This window comes from Fragaria vesca, linkage group LG4 (genome assembly GCF_000184155.1).
Source record: "Fragaria vesca subsp. vesca linkage group LG4, FraVesHawaii_1.0, whole genome shotgun sequence".
NCBI classification, from domain to species: domain Eukaryota; kingdom Viridiplantae; phylum Streptophyta; class Magnoliopsida; order Rosales; family Rosaceae; genus Fragaria; species Fragaria vesca.
The window spans coordinates 9333486-9351199 of record NC_020494.1 but is presented as its reverse complement, the minus strand read 5'-3'; the positions used below and the strand labels follow the sequence as shown (position 1 = coordinate 9351199).

Genomic DNA, 17714 nt, shown 5'->3' with positions numbered 1-17714 from the left:
AAACATGACATATTGTGCCGATTTTGGTCCCTTCCTTTGAAGGTGACTCATGGCACTGCATCCTCAAGGAGGATCGCCCACGTGTTTCTGGTTAAGTCTTCTACCCTATAGCGGATTTTTCATCATCAATTGTTCAACTAGGCTCATCCAAGCTCAGTGTGATGTCTTAGAATTGTCCGAAATTAAGGAGATAATGGTTTTAAGTGTGCCTCGCACTACCGACCCTCCACGGACATGCCTGGTCATACTGACTTAGAGTTACCGAAAGCTTTTGATTTTGGATCCCCCTACGCTATTAAACCAATTTCCGTCTTGCAAAAGACGTTGAAGACTTATCAAAGCTAGAAAATTATCATCATAATCGGATCCTCTAGGTCCTCTGAGTTAGTTTATGTTCATGTCAGGGAGCTTTTGCTAACTAGTCATGGAGTTTACGACCTTAGAACGATCGAAAGGACTTGGTTTTGATCATACACACGTCACTTTTGGCTAAGGCAAAAGCCTACACGCCACCTGCAAACTTCACAGCTTCGCACATGCCAAATCTGCGAAAAACAGCAATCTGTCCCTTCTGGACAGTCAACTTCGTTTGAGCTTTGTGAACAACTCCGGACGAACCAGACAGTGAGCTTTATATCATTGGAAAGCTCTATGAGTCTAGTTTTCAGAACTTTTCACTGTTTGTCCATATCTATTTTAACGAATAAGTTATGGCTGTTTTAGTGCGCAAAGGTCATTCTGCGCGGAAAATTTTATGCACTCTCGGGATTGCAGCTTTTCGTAGCTTCTTTCAATCCTTCTAAATGGTTCAAGTAGAACTATTTACTCGCCTATCTACTCCTTGTAGTTATGTCTCATAGAGACATTGAGTGCTTCGCAGATAGTGGAACTATCCACAACATTCTAAGGAACCATGTTGAGCTTTAAAGACATTCATGCTAATGGTTTTCATTTGAAAACACATTGTGAGAATGAACAAGAATTCTTTTGTGTATACCTCCTCATGAATGCGAACTGAAGCGCATCTTGGAGAAATTCATGAGTCAATCTAGTGAACTGTATGTCACTACGATTCGAATATCGAATCCCATGTTGTCGCCAAACATGATATTTGGGACACCGACACATATAGGTTTTGGTTTGACCAAATTGGTCAACCTGGAAGAGATATAATGGTCCAAATTTTGAGAAATTCTCATGGACATCCATTCTTCCGCTCAAAACGAAGACATTCGAGATCTAGCATCACCATGAAGCATGGTGGTGACCCGGGGGACATTGACGTCACCCGAACACGACTCCAACTTCCTGGAGGTCGTCCGGTCAATTCCTCAAGCAATTGAGGTGCACCGGCCTTTCCTCGATGTCGCATTGGCCCCCTGCAATGCTCATTGCTCGTTTTGAAAGCCTATTCTTTAGCTAAATAAGGAGTGAGACCCTCCTACGCTAAATAACACAAAAGTGAACATTCTATTCTTACATCAAACTATGTAGATAGATACTGTCACAACCCAGGACCCATTCCGCCGTAACACGATATTGTTCGCTTTGGGCCCACCGGCCCTCACGGTTTTGTTTCCGGCAGCTCAGGAGCAGCTTCCCAGTAGGTCACCCATCCTAGGATTGCTCTAGCATCAACATGCTTAACCTCGGAGTACCCATCCCCTCCGAAGCCGCTGAGCCACCAAAAGGCCTCGTGTTAGATTGGAGGTGGGCATGTACATATACAGCACATAACCCCTCTCCGTTTGGCCGATGTGGGATATTACAATCCACCCCCTTTGGGAGTCCGACGCCCTCGTCGGCACACTCGCACCACACGGCAGAGTGGCTCTGATACCATTTGTCACAACCCAGGACCCATTCCGCCGTAACACGATATTGTTCGCTTTGGGCCCACCGGCCCTCACGGTTTTGTTTCCGGCAGCTCAGGAGCAGTTTCCCAGTTGGTCACCCATCCTAGGATTGCTCTAGCATCAACATGCTTAACCTCGGAGTACCCATCCCCTCCAAAGCCGCTGAGCCACCAAAAGGCCTCGTGTTAGATTGGAGGTGGGCATGTACATATACAGCACATAACCCTTCTCCGTTTGGCCGATGTGGGATATTACAATCTGTTCAACCTACTCGTGTTTTCTTGCTTCCGCTTGTGTTTAGTAGCTCTGAATACTTTGGGATTATTGTATATCATGTGTAAAATTTTTGAAGGATAATTATGTGATGTTTGGAAGTGTTGAATTAAGAGTGAAATTTGGAATTTTCTAGTTAGGGTAGTCCATCTGCAAGGGAGATTTTCTCAATCTTTTCAGTAAATTTTCCTTGGGGGTGGTCCCCGCACGACTTACTCCGGGTTTCAGGATGAAATTCGGGGTGGGTCATGTCAGTCGAGTAATTCAATTGAGCATCATTCAATGTCCGCGAAGCATAGTAAATGGTGCATGGCTTCTTCTCCCTCCTTTGGCCGAGCACTGCTCCAACCGCATAGTCCGAGGCGTCACACATGAGCTCGAATGGCAAGCTCCAATCTGGTGGAATCATGATCGGTGCTGACGTCAACAAGTCCTTAAGTCGCACAAACGCATCCTCACACTCCTTCGTCCACTCAAACGACACATCCTTTTGTAGAAGGGAAGTAAGTGGTTTTGCCACCAACGAAAAATCCTTGATGAACCTCCTATAGAATCATGCATGACCAAGAAACGAACGAACCACTCTCACCGTTGAAGGTGAGGGTAAGTGATGCATAATATCGATCTTAGCTTTATCAACTTCTATTCCCTTTGCCGAAACAATATGTCCCAAAACTATCCCTTGATTAACCATGAAATGACACTTCTCCCAATTAAGTACAAGGTTAGTTTCTACACACCGTTCTAAAATCAATTCTAAATTCCTCAAACATGCATCAAAGTCTTTACCATAGACACTAAAGTCATCCATAAAAACCTCAATGATATTCTCAATATAATTCGAGAAAATAGAATACATACAACATTGAAACGTACCTGGCGCATTGCACAAACCGAATGGTATGCGTCTATATGCAAACATGCCAAAGGGGCTCGTGAACGTTGTCTTCTCTTGATCTTCCAGGTGTATCATGATCTGATTGTAGCCGCTATAACCATCAAGAAAGCAATAGAATTCTTGGCCGAAACCCTGTTGTTGCATTGAGTCTTCGATAGTCGATGCACATCCGAAACCCCGTCACTAACCTTTGTGGTACAAGCTCGTTCTTCTCATTCTCTACGACGGTGACTCCACTCTTCTTTGGTACCACTTGGACGGGTGAAATCAATTGACTATCCAAGATCGGGTATATCACTCCACAATCTAACAACTTGATCACCTCCATCCTTCACAACTTTCATCATCGGAGGTTGCAGTCTTCGTTGTCCCTCTCTTGTTGGTTTCGTATCTTCCTCTAATAGTATCCTATGAACACACTTAGTAGGGCTTATTCCCTTGATGTCTGCCAAAGTCCAACCTATGGCAGCCTTGTTCCTCTTCAAAACGTCAACTAGCTTGATCTCTTGTTGCTCACTCAACGATGAAGACACAATAACGGGTAAAGTGTCCTCGTCTCCTAGAAATACATACTTCAAGTGCTTGGGAAGAGCAACAGCCGGATAGGCGATGTTGGTCGGCCTTGGTGCCCCTTGTGTTCCATTGACTTGTCCATTCTCTTCTCTAAGTGAGGGCATCCTTACTTCTTGAGTTGGTGAAGTGATAGGATCAAAATCTAAAGTTGCAAACTCAGGATTCTGGTGAACCAAACGCGAAGATTCACAAGAAGAAGTAATTAACGAAGGTGAACTCGGTGGTGAAGAACTTGGTGAACTTGGTAATGAAATTGATTGTAAGCTCGGATGAGATGTTGATGGAACCTCAAGATCGTACTCTTCTCCAACACGCTTCAATCGGTTTTTTCTATCTCTTGTCCATGTACCAGTACTGGTCATTCATGGGAACCTGCAAAACCAATCTGGCACATTTGAACAAGATCAAGTTAGCATCATCGTAAATGAAAACAAAAAAAATAATTTCAAGCTTTACAAAATCATACAATCGGTTATACAAGGGTTAGACACGAAATCTTCAGATTTTTATACAATAAACACTCGAAGTTTCAAGACAATATACACAAACAAAATCTCCAAAGCTTCACACAAATCGTCATTCATACAAAGCATCGAAAATTACTACAAGTATGTGAACAACTTTCAAGCATCGAAATCAACAATATGTTCAAATACATGGCGTCGATCACAACCTAGTTCTTTCTAGTTGATTTTATGCAAATTGGTTTGAAGAATATAGATCACATATGCCAAGTTGTTTTCTAGCGTCTAAAGTGAGGTGATGCTTCGGCCCAAGCTCTTGGCTAGTTCGAGCGTGTTTCGTGTTTTCAGAAGGCGGTGTCATTAAGAAACACGGAGGGCGAACCCCCTACAGGAACCAGGCAGGACTCATTTAGTGGTCACGGAGCGAACTCCCAATTGACCCCTTCACTGAGAAGAGATATCAGTCTATGACCTTGAGATCCAGTTAAACAAACCTGAGAACCATATCTATGAAAATAACTTGCCCCTTACTCAGTTGAGAACAAACTTGGGTCACTAGACCGGTCTACAAGTGTTAATCAAATCCGCCCTCAACCTCATGAGATCATAAGATAACATGAAGGGTTAAAGCTAAGATTAACAAAAGTGGCTTCCCCCTACATGTTTCACTTTAGAAGCTACAATAAACTCAAGCATACATAAAACTATAAACTTCCTAGAAATTAAACTAAGTTATTACAACATGCATTCAAGCACACAAATCAAAACCAAAACTTCCAAAAATTAAAAATACAAATTGGCCAAAATTAATTACAAGCCGAAAACCAAAAAATAAATAAAAACTATATATCATCTTCTTCGATTCTTCTTGGCTTCCCCGGCAACGGCGCCAAAAATTGACATGTCGCGTAACCGGGGTCAAACAACTTCAATTTAATTACCCTGCAATCGTAGTAATATGGACAAGTAGGGATCGTTCTAGCCGGGGAAACCAAAGGGCGATCGAAAGAAGAGAAACCAAACAATTTATAAACAAGTATTCACATATATACATCGAAATATTAGGGGTTTAAGATTGATTAATTCTAACAAATAACCTACTGAAAATTAAACCTAAGATTATTATATACAAGTGATTAACATACTCATGCAACACATAACACAAAAAACCATCAAGAACACATAACAACTTCATGCAAGGCCGGGCAGCAGCATTCAAATTATCCTAGACTCTAACCAATTCCGATTCTAATTAGAGCCTTTGCGGTTATCTAATTGTTAAGACTCCTCAAGTATTTAGAACCATCTTTGCGCTTGATCCTAAACATGAATGCTAACTCATTTAAAGACACGTTGCGTAGAGGTTAAACAAGAAAACACTTTAGCACACGAATCAATCGGAAACATGATCTAAGGCATGGCGTCACTCATCCTATTAGCATGCAAATTATCAGAATTATATCCGCCCTAAGTTAATAACAGAGACCAAGACAACTTTTCGTATGAATCGATCCAAAATTATTATGGTAGATGAAACCGCACCTTCAGCACAACCATGGCCGAGGCAGCCTCAAGGATTGATTTAGATACACGAATTCATGACAATTAATCAATTAGAAATCAAAAACACATAAGAACATGCTAGTGCCCCAAAACCTAAATCACGAAATCATCATATATTCAAAAAGTTACAAATCAAAACATAGAACAATCAAAGATCACAAAGAAATCTGAAAACCATATTGATAAATAAAACCAAAATCGAAAAGTATATTACAATAGAGTTCAAAACTATACAGAAAATAATACAAGAAGCCATGAGAAAATCACACTTTTACAACCTTGAAAGATTCGGCAAGTGTGGGGAAAATCGGTGGAAGGATGGAATGATTCTTATGGTTTGTGGTGGATGAATCGGCTAAGTAATTTTCTGTACAGGGTTTGGTAGAGTTTTCGGCTATGTAATTGCAAGGGTAGAGATGATCTCCTTCTGCCCTTGAAGTCATGCTTTATATAGAAGAAAAACCCTAAAGAAGCCGCCCACAAAGTTGAAACCAAGTTGGTTTAGGTTTCCCTAGTTTTTCTCAATTCGGCAGAATGACCTCCGTCTGATGATTACGTCATAACTCCCTCTAGAAAATAGATATTGAGGTGATTCCAATTGATTTGGAAACTAGATTCCCGTAGCTCTCTATCCATATCTAGCACGTTTTCTGATTCATTGTGAGCTGTCCTGGAGAGTCCGTTGAAGTTGAGAGACGTGCACAGGAATTTTCCCGAAATTAATCAGGATTTTCAAGACTTGGATATTCCTTGATATTCTGCCGAATTTAGATCTTCTTCTCCATATTGGACTTGGTTTGGACCTCTCTTTTCATAGACTAGGCTTCGTGGATCAGCTGCTTTGCTTCCCTAGGTCTATCAGGAACACTTCTCTCGGCAGGCAGTAGGTTACTCTGTTCTGGCAGTCTGACCTTCCGGGAATGATTCAGGCATAACTCAATTCTCCTGATTCTTTCTCCATGACTCTTCTACATGTCACCTAAGTATCAGAGAAGTTAAATCAATTTGTGACAATGTAAAAGCTTTACAAAATCATAAGAACATCTCTAAGGCTCCACAAATCGGCTTTTGACAATTTTCTACATCATTCCTCTATGTTTAACATGTTTTACACACAACTCTACCAAAAACTTTCGACTCTACATTATAACTCTATTCTACGACAATAAGAGATAATCAAAGTACAAATGGAGGTAATAACATATTAAGAATGTCGCATTTTATATCTCCTATCACCCAGAATCCCAATCTCTCCAAAACTTTACCAAACTCCAATTCAATTACAGAAACATGTAGAACTCATCAAATACCTGAGTCGACATCAATGCTCGCCGGAATCTTTTGAACTCTCGCCAGAAAATTTAGAAACTCCTCCTCTTTGATTCTCCCTCACCTGACCTCGTCTCGACAAGCTAAAGAGACAGGGACGTCGAGGATGAGGAGACAAATGCTATCTACACCGATGAGAGACCACGACTTGGCCGGAATCGGAAACTCGTTGGCGAACCCAGAAATTCTTCTCTCCTTTTCTCTCTCGTCGGAGCTCCTCTTCGAAAACGAAGAACACATAGAGGTTGGGGACGACAAGTCGAAGTTGTTGACATTGGTTGGACGCAGAGAGGCGGCCGAACGACAGAGGGAGCGACCAAGCTCTGCCACTGCGCTCGAGACGTCCTGGTTGGACTGGGTCAAACTGATCTAGTCCAACTTCTATATACTCTAATCCAATGGTTCAGATTAAACGGTCTGAAGATCAACGGTCCAGATCAAACTGACTTTGATTTTCTATTTTTAATAAAATTTTTTGATAATACCAATTTCCAAAAATCATTAAAAATAGCTCCGATGTCCAAACGATGCTCTGCAAAATCCTACGAACTCATACCGACGTCTAGGTTAATCCTATGGCTCGAAAGACAAAATTTGACAAAATAAAAATTTCGAATATTTTTCAAAAGCCACAAAGAGAATAAAGAATATTAGAAATTGAAATAAAAATAGCTCGAAATTAATTTTCCATTTAAAAAATATAAAATCAAAATTCCGATATGTTACAGTCTCAAGGTGAGGTTGCATTTTTTGAGTAAGAGAATGGGAGAGTCTGAGTTTTTGGTTTTCTAAAAAGAGAGAAAGAGATAAGGTGTAGTTTGAAATTTTTGGAATGAGGTGAGATTTAGGTGAAATTTTCATCAAATTTTGGAAGGCGCGCCTTAGGTTTCCAAAATTTGGAAAAGTTAGCAGCAACAAATGAAAGCGTCACAACTTGTCTTCATGATTGATTCAAAAATCTGCTACGGCGTCGGCTGCCGTCGCAAATTTCATATATTTTCACCGTAGCAAATGTAATATATTTTGAGACGGTAATTGTGTCATCACAGCGCCGTCTCAAATCTTAGACCAATGGCGACGGCAAAGCTGCGCCATGGCTAACTGAATTCTTTTTTTATAGATATGTGAAGTTACAACATACTAAAATTTTAAGCAAAACGGAGTTCAGGAAGAATGAGAAAAGATGGATGAAAGCAGACTGAACTGTTCAGTATTCTCACAATTTCTAGGAGCATTCTATCAACTTATAAAATCTTCCAAATTGTCATCATGACTCTACTAGACAACAAGAAGTTAGTGAGGAATGCTTAGCATAAACTCATTCAAGAGCAACATGGATTTGATAAGTAAAAGTCCTGAAGGTAAGGTCCTGATATGAATGGACACCGAGGATGAATAAACCATATTGGAAAGACCAAGTCTTATCAGATGCAAAGGGTCTGTTTAAGTATCACAAAAATTGAGATTATACAAGGAAATTGAACTAGAAAGGATGAGATTCAATAGATTGAATCAAAACTTACCAATTGCCGAATCAATAGTGTAAACTCAAGGAGATGAAAACTTCATGATATTAACTCAACGCCGATGAGGAAACATGACCCATATCTAGGAGAAAGGAACATAAACTCGAATTAGAATCGGAATCTGAACTATATATCAAAACAGGATTCTTCCCTGAACAGAAGATGGCTTTACCTTAATTGAGGACAATCTAACCGTTGGATCATCGTCAAATTTTAGCACAGCATAGTAGACCCGATTTCCAGAAACTTTCATGAAGAAGTCGTTGTCATCTGAAGAGCAGAAGTGGCAGTTTTTAGCCGTCGAAATTGGCTGACAGGAACAAGTTCACTAGGGATTCTCATCTTGTAACTTACTCTCAATTCAGAATTGATGAACCAAATAAATTTGGCTATGTTCTGATTCACTTTAGCTACAGAGATTGCTTCACCAGGGATGAAAACATTTCGATAAGAGCAGAAAACGAAGGAGAAGGTCCAAAAGAGAGGCGGTTCCTCACGGGTAAAGCCAATCAACTTATTATTATCCTTCTTCCCTTTTAATTCAGTTTGACTAATCAAATGGTCCTAAAATTGTGTAGTAGAGTTAAATTTATTGCTAAATTTGTCCACATTTAGATTTAAAGTAGCAATTTTTAAATTTTTGCTCCAGCAGTATTGCTAAATTGTATACATTAGCTAAGTTTTAGTTAATTGTCTCCCCAAGATTGATAAATTTATCAATTTTCTCTATCAATTTTTGAATTTATCGACTTCTTAAGTTTACTGCTAGAGCAAAGATTCATTTAAAAATTGATAAATCTCTAATTTTTTTCAATTTATCAATACTGCTGGAGATGCTCTTAGAGATCGGTAAGTGGTAACAAAGAAAACCTCTACCGGCTAATGAAGACTTCGAGCTTCAATTTTACCCGAGGTCACTTGCTTAGTACAACGTCAACCCCAAATCGATGTCTCCAAATCTCCCAAGCACCACAATGAGTACTTTAATTCTGCGGGGTCTCACAACCTATGCCATGGAGAAATTCTAACAAAAGCTAGTGTCGAGGAAATGAGACAAAAGATTCTTGAAAAGTTTATGAATATTGAGGTCGAAAAAAGAATTGTGCCTAATCATTTTCCAGGATTAGTAAAGTAATATATGTAGTGTTGTGAATATATTTATGTCAGAACCCATCCCGAATATCACTCTAAAACCCGAAATAAATCCTACGGGGTGATGTAATTCCTGCAAGTATACAGGGTGGATGTAGTATAGTGAATAGAAAAAAAAGGGTTATCGTTCCCACGAGGATACTAGTTCAATTCAAATTATGAAATACTTAAACTAACTATACCAAAACACACAAATCACGATAACAATTTAAAAAAACAAATAAACAAAGAAACAAGAAAATAAGTAAACAAACAATGATGAATGAATCTAGGATGTCAGAATCAACCACTAACAATCATGTTTATGCTTTGATGCAACTAACAGACTCTTTCGTTTCTCTAGATGACAATTCCCGTATCTAAGTCATTCTCAGGTACTCTAGACCATAATTTTCCTTAAGTGTATGATGCTCTCCCTCTCGAGTAAAGGTCGTATATCATAGCTATGCAGTCTATCATTCTCAGGTATAAATTTAACATGCAGGACTCATTACGTATTAGAAAATAAGAGAATCAAGCAAACCATTATTCTTTCTCAAGCAATAACGTAATTCACCATACTCAATCACAAGAAGCTAAATAAACTATATTGCATCTCTGCTTCAAATTTATCTTCCAATTACTAAATGCAAAGTCTTATGGTGATCAATCAAAGAAAGAACTGAGACATAAAGCAAAAAATCAAACAGTGATCAACCATTCATCATTAAGAAACTATAAATCTATTAATCAATCATTAAGAATATAAACAATCATGCTAGGGCATCATCCTAACCCTAGAAAAGGTTTAACAAAACATAACTAAGTAAAACATAACGAAAACATAAAAATAATGGAAAGGTGAAGGGAGGATGGATCTCTGCTCCTTTAGGCATCTACAATGTGCTCTCGAGACCTCCCTCTTAATGTGAAATTCATGCTCCCTTAAATAGAGAAGTTTCCTGCTCATCTTTGACTTCATGTTTCCTTGTAAAACTTGGATTCAAACCCCTTTCTTGATATGGAATGGAAAAACCTTGAGATATTTCTTGTAGAACTAGGAATACACGTACTCCTTGAATCCTTATCTGAATTATTGTCCTTGAAGCTTTAAGGTTGATGGTCTTGTGCCATGGAACTTGAGTTCTCCACAAAAGCTTGTAATTTCCCGAGCAGATTTGCTGATGAGACCTTTCTTCACTCAAACGATTATAACTCGGTCTAGAAGTATCGAAATCAAGATCCATAAACTTCTACAGAAAGTAGACTTCCGTAGCTTTCAAATGATATAAGGCTCATTATCTGATTCGATCTGAGTAATTCTCAGTAATTCGGCGAAGTTGGATGTTCTGCATAAGCAGATTCTGAGACTTGGGATTGTAGTCGTCTTTCATTCCTAATTTGCACATTTTAGCTCCTTTTTCTTCTCTTTGTGACACAAACCTTCAAGAACACTAAAATAACGTAAATAAGTCATAAAGAAGAGAACTAAATACAAATCTCAAGCATAAGAGGCTTAGAAATATAGGATAATATGAGCATATCACGAGGTCCACATCCAAGGAAAATTTACCGAAAAATTTGGTATAACCTCCTTTGAAAATGGACAACCGTAACCTGAAAAATTCAAAACAATACTCCTACAACGAAACAACCATCCTCACCTCCTAGAGCCATCCGCTCCCCACAAACACAACCACCACAATATAACATTAAAACCATCTTCCAATCCATCACATAAATATCTAACTAATATAACATACGTCATCCTTCGAGTATTCAAAAATGTATCATAAGTCTTAGTACACCACCGAAATATTATACAATATCCCCAAGGGTAATCAGAGCTACTAAAAACTAGAGGAAGCAAGAAAATACATTGGTAGGTTAAACACGTAATCTACTGGTGAAAAATGGTGGAGAAGTGGGTAACTGTTATGAGTGTGGACTTTTAGCACATGTTTGATTATTCAGTTAATTTAGTTAATTAGTCTAATTAGTTGATTATGGTTGGATTAAGCTGAACCCATGGATTGTTGACAGGTGTCAACCATGATAAGGCTATTTAATCTCAGTCTGTACTACAGCTGGGGTTATGAATGAAATTATCTCTTTCCTTTTCTTTCTGTTTCTCTTCTCCCTTCCCTTCCTTTCTCTCAAGGGCTTAGCCCGTAACAAGTGGTATCAGGAGCCTGTCGATCATGGCGGGGAAAGCAGCGAAGAAGGCTGGAAAGTCGTCTTTCTCAGATCCTTTGAATCCGAGTGAGTTGTCTCAACTGGAGCTTGAAATCCAAGCTCATAAGGATGCTACTGCAGCTCAGTTTGAGGAAATGCAAGCGTCATTTCAGAAATCTCTGGATGCTAATTTGTTAAGCTTTCAGAGCATATTGGCGGAGCAGTTTCAGAAACACGTCTCATGCGTAAGGCTCGACGACAACAAATTAGTGTTAACTAATTCTGGACCTGCTGGATCTGCTGCTATTACACAACCGGATGGGTCAGTACGCTTCGGATCTATGTTAGCTTCTACTCGAGGAGTGATTCCTGCAGTTGACAGCTCATCCTCTTTGGTATTGGCTAGGTCTGAGGGTATTATTTCTACTGAACCTATTGATTCAGATTCAACTAGTAATGATGTGTTTATGTCATTAGATCTTTTATCTATTAGCAATAACCCTATTCTAGGACCTGGAACTAGTACTGTGATGGTTAGTGGGGTTAATTCTACTGTTGACATGTCTATGGTGTTTGGATCTAAGAAGCAGTCAGGAGTTTCAAGTATGGTGAATTCTGGAATCCAACAAATGGAAGTATCACAACCACATATGTTTGTGAGTGGCTTTGTGCTTGGCACACCACCAACTTTGGGATTGACTCAGTCATTTCCTTCACACCATACTATTTATGCTCCTAACTCTACTCAAAACTCACAGGACATGTTTTCCATGAGCTACACTGGCCCTTATACTGCATTGAGTAATAATCTTGGGTCTAGTAGCTTTCCTTCCCATTCCTCTACACCCAATTACATTCATCAACAGACCTTTGTCAATGCCACCACTACTACCACTCACCCGTTGTCACCAAAAACCAGTGTTAACAACTCAGCCCATTTTCATCTGCAGAACCCTCCACACTACATTGCAAACCAGTACCAGCAGCAAACTTACAACTCTCACCAATCTCATTTTGATCCAAACTTACCTACTATGAAGCAAATGAGACTTGATTTTGGAAATTATGGAGGTGGGGACCCTGTGGAATGGCTCAACAAATGTGAGCAGTTCTTTGAATTTTACCAAATTCCAGAGGAGAGAAAACTGTCCATAACATCAATGCACCTCACTGATAAGGCTTCTGATCGGTGGTACATGTTTAGACATGAGTTTCCACCCACTTGGCAGGGTTTGGCTGACTTGCTGATGAGGGAATTTAGTAATTACAACCACACTGAATGTCATGCAGCCTTAGCAAGGATGAATCAGACTGGTAGTGTGGAACAATTCATGGAGCAATTTACTAAGCTATCTAGAAGAACACTAGGCATTTCACAAGAGGGGTTGGTGTACTTCTTTATTGGAGGGTTGAAGGAGGATATAAGAGCTGATGTTCAAGCCCTCAAACCGAGATCTCTGTATGAAGCTTGTGAGTTAGCTCGAGTATATGAAACTCGAAATGCGAACATGAAACATTTTGCAAGACACAGTGTTACTTCCAATAGTGGCTACAATAGCAATAGATTTTCAGCATCGAAACCAATACAAGTTCCAAGTTATTAGATCAAGGCACCTCCATCAGCTCCCACAAGTCAATCAAATGTGAGACTCAAACTCACTAATGTAGAATTTGAGGCAAGAAGAGCTAAGAAGCAGTGTTATTTATGTGATGCTGCATATGTCCCTGGTCACATGCAATTGTAGAGAAAAGGGTCAACTTATGTGTTTGGAGATTGTTCCAGATGAAGGTGAGCTTATGCAGCATGGGGATGAGAACCAAGACAATGAAGTGTCACCAGTTATAGATTTAGATGAACCTCTCATTAGGTTACATATCATGTCAGATGACTCTAATGCTCAAACTATGTAGCTTAAGGGTTTATTTGGTGGCAAGGTAGTACATGTTCTTATTGATTCTGGTGCCACTTATAATTTTGTGCATCCACAGCTGCTCAAAGGCACCAAATTTCCAGTGCATTATTTTGCACCATTGAGTGTTTCTCTAGCTAGTGGGGCAAGAATGCAAACCAAAGGGGAAGTGACAGCTAGCTTGGAGATGCAAGGCTTTGTTTGTACTAATGATTTCTACATTTTACCAGTCACAAGATGTGAAGTGGTTTTGGGGGCTGCTTGGTTCAAGACACTAGGAGACATACTTTGGAATTTTGAGACGATGAAAATGAAATTCATGGTGTCACAACAGGAGTTTTGTTTGCAGGGTGAGCAATCAGTGGAAGTAAAAGCCATTGGTTGTAAGAGTATGACCAGATTATTGAGAAAAGAGAGAGAAGCTATGTTGATCCAGGTCCAATCAGTTGTTGAAGTCCAAAAAGGGGGAAGTCCATCTGAAGACATTGCTCAACTAATAGATAAGTATGCAACCCTATTTGAAGTCCCTTCAACACTTCCTCCATCTAGAAAGCAAGATCATAGTATTGAACTATTCCCAAACACTCCCCCTGTGAGTGTGAGACCTTACCGGGACCCTCATTTTCAAAAATCTGAAATTGAAAAGATTGTGCAGGAACTCCTTGACAATGGTGTTATAAGACCTAGTAAGAGCCCTTTTTCATCACCTGTTCTTTTAGTAAAAAAGAAAGATGGCAGCCGGAGAATGTGTGTAGATTATAGAGCTTTGAATTCAGTGACAGTTAAGGACAAGTATCCTATACCTGTAATTGATGAGTTGCTTGATGAGGTGCAAGGAGCAGTGATTTTCACTAAGTTGGATTTGCGTTCGGGTTATCACCAAATTAGAATGAGTGTTTCTGATGTGGAAAAAACAGCTTTCAGAACTCATAATGGACACTATGAGTTCTTGGTCATGCCATTTGGCCTCACAAATGCACCTTCAACCTTTCAATCTGTCATGAATGATGTTCTAAGAGATTTTCTGAGGAAGTTTGCATTGGTGTTCTTTGATGATATCTTGATTTATAGTCCTTCTACAGCTAGTCATTTACAACACTTGGAGATGGTTTTTAGCAGATTACAACAACATCAGCTCAAGATTAAGAAAAGCAAGTGCAATTTTGGAGTGTCACATGTGGAATACCTTGGACATGTAATCAGTAAAGATGGGGTTTCAGTGGATCCAGCTAAAATTGCTTGTATCAAACAGTGGAGCCAACCACAAACAGTTAAAGATTTGAGAGGTTTTCTTGGTTTGGCAGGATATTACAGAAAATATGTATGAAATTTTGGGATCATTGCCAAGCCCTTAACTGACATGTTGAAGATAGGAGGGTTTCAATGGAGCAAGAAGTCACAGTTGTCATTTGAGAATCTCAAGCAAGCACTCATGTCCACACCAGTGTTGGCTTTTCTAGATTTTTCCAAGCCATTTGTTATTGAATGTGATGCATCTGGAATAGGCATTGGAGCTGTATTGTCTCAAGAGGGACATCCAATAGCTTTTTTAAGCAAGGCTCTAGCTCCTAGGCACTTGGCACTCTCGGTTTATGACAAAGAGATGATGGCAGTAGTATTTGCAGTACAACATCAGAGACCCTATCTGTTGGGAAATCATTTGAAGATTTTTACAGATCACAGAACAATCCAATACTTCTTGGAGCAAAAGATTTCAACTCCTGCTCAACAAAAGTGGTTGCTTAAACTGGCTGGTTATGATTATTCCATTTCTTACAAACCTAGAAAGAATAATGCTGCTTCAGATGCATTATCAAGAAAGGAAGATTTGGGAAGTGAAAGGGCTGAGGTGGTTGAGAAATATGTAACTCTTAATGGTATAATGAGAGTTTCTTCACCTATTCACAGTTATGTGAGGGATATACAAGCTGTTTGTGATGCAGATGTGGAAGCTAGCATAAAAATAAGGGAATTACAGCAGGGCACTTGCACTGATTCAAGGTACACATTAGTGAATAACCAATTGCACTATAGAGGGAATCTATTTGTGCCTCAGAGTGGGGGCTGGAGAACTAAAGTGATTGCTGAGTTTCATGAAGGTCTACAAGGGGGGCATGCTGGAATTCACAGAACTGAGAAGAGAATCAAAAGATCTTTCTCATGGCCTGGTTTACACAGTGATGTCAAGCCTTTTGTGGCATCTTGTCACATTTGTCAACAACACCACTATGAGACTGTGAACCCCCCTGGTTTATTGCAGCCTAATTCTATACCAGAACAAGCATGGGGGCACATCTCCATGGACTTTATTGAAGGTTTACCAACTTCTGGAGGAAAGTCAGTGGTGCTAGTAGTAATTGATAGGTTCACCAAGTATGCACATTTTATGCCACTTTCTCATCCTTACACTGCTGCAGGAGTGGCTCAAGTATTCATCCAAAACATCTACAAGCTTCATGATTTACCAGAGACTATAATTTCAGATAGAGATCCAGTCTTTCTAAGTCTCTTTTGGGAGTCATTCTTCAAGGAACAAGGCACAGCTCTTCACAAGAGTTCAGCATCACATCCACAAACAGATGGACAGACATAAAACCTGAACAGGACCTTGGAGCAATACTTGAGATGTGTAGTGGGAGAGAAACCAAAAACCTGGGTTGATGCCTTGCCATGGGCTGAGTATTGGTACAATACAGCTCATCAATCTGCAATTGGAATGTCACCATTCAAAGCTTTGTATGGATATGATCCGAGACCAGTGCAAGCTTATATTCCAGGGTCAACAACAGTGGAGTCAGTTGATCAAGCACTTAGGACCAGAGATGAACTTCTGGCGATTTTGAAAAGAAATTTGCAAGTTGCACAGGCTCGAATGAAGTAGGCTTATGATCGAAAGCATACTGAGAGGGTGTTTGCAGAAGGAGATTGGGTTTATTTAAAACTGCAACCATACAAGCAGCAGTCAGTAAAACGCAGAGGTAACCACAAATTGTCTCCAAGGTACTATGGTCCATATCAGGTTGAGCAAAGAGTGGGTGAAGTAGCTTACAAGCTCAAGTTACCTCCATCAGCAAGAGTGCATAATGTGTTTCATGTGTCACTGCTCAAGAAGAAAGTGGGTGACAGTGCGGTTGTGGCAGCTCATTTCCCTCCTGATATTGACCCTCATAACCCCAGATGGTACCCAGCAGCTATTTTGGATAGGCAAATTTGGAAACTGAATGATGCTCTAGTGACCAAGTGGTTAGTTCAGTGGTTGGGTGCCAGTGTGGAGGAGGCAACTTGGGAGACTAGCAGAAGAGATCAAACATTATTTTCCAGATTTTCAAGCTTGAGGTCAAGCTCAGTTTCAGGGGGCTGGATTGTTATGAGTGTGGACTTTTAGCACATGTTTGATTATTCAGTTAATTCTGTTAATTAGTCTAATTAGCTGATTATGGTTGGATTAAGTTGAACCCATGGATTGTTGACAGGTGTCAACCATGATAAGGCTATTTAATCTCAGTCTGTACTACAGCTGGGGTTTATGAATGAAATTATCTCTTTCCTTTTCTTTCTGTTTCTCTTATCCCTTCCCTTCCTTTCTCTCAAGGGCTTAGCCCGTAACAATAACTATGCCTCGCCTCCTACTAGTACCAACCTGAACTCTGCAGGCTGGGCATTTTTAAAACGAAGGGCCCGAGGGAAAACATGTGCAAACGTTAGAGTGAGTGGACAAAAATAAATTTAATAAAATGAACCAATCAATAAAAATATTTATGCTTTCCCAATTTAATTTCCAAAGAAATCGAATGCATGCCTCAAGCGATAAAACTTTTATCTCATAAATATCGAGCCTCTCAAGCTAAAAAATATATATGTATGTATTTACACATGTCCATACCCCTTATATAAATTTTATGGATTTAAAGTAATTTATATAGGGCTACGATGCTCGCGTCTAACGCTTACGTCACACCATAATGCAGTGATACACTACGCCATTAAGATGGACGGGCGGGTGTATAAATATGTGC

General features: G+C 39.7%; 1 non-coding gene and 2 pseudogenes across 2 annotated transcripts; 1 reads left to right on the top strand and 2 right to left on the bottom strand.

Annotated features, from left to right (window-relative positions):
• Nucleotides 1-3962, bottom strand: part of LOC101293388 — a 10304-nt pseudogene extending 6342 nt beyond the window's left edge.
• A 2264-nt stretch (nt 3963-6226) lies between these two features.
• LOC101303693 lies at nt 6227-8862 on the bottom strand. 2 transcript variants are annotated; one of them, XR_184464.1, is made up of 4 exons: nt 8837-8846; nt 8655-8752; nt 8480-8564; nt 6227-6606 (listed from the first exon to the last, which is right to left on the bottom strand). It is a non-coding gene; the product is annotated as an uncharacterized LOC101303693 (transcript). The 2 variants fall into 2 exon arrangements; XR_184463.1 differs by having other exon boundaries at nt 8655-8862.
• Nucleotides 8863-11814: 2952 nt separating this feature from the next.
• LOC101293088 lies at nt 11815-17083 on the top strand (annotated as a pseudogene).
• The last annotated feature ends 631 nt before the right edge of the window (nt 17084-17714 follow it).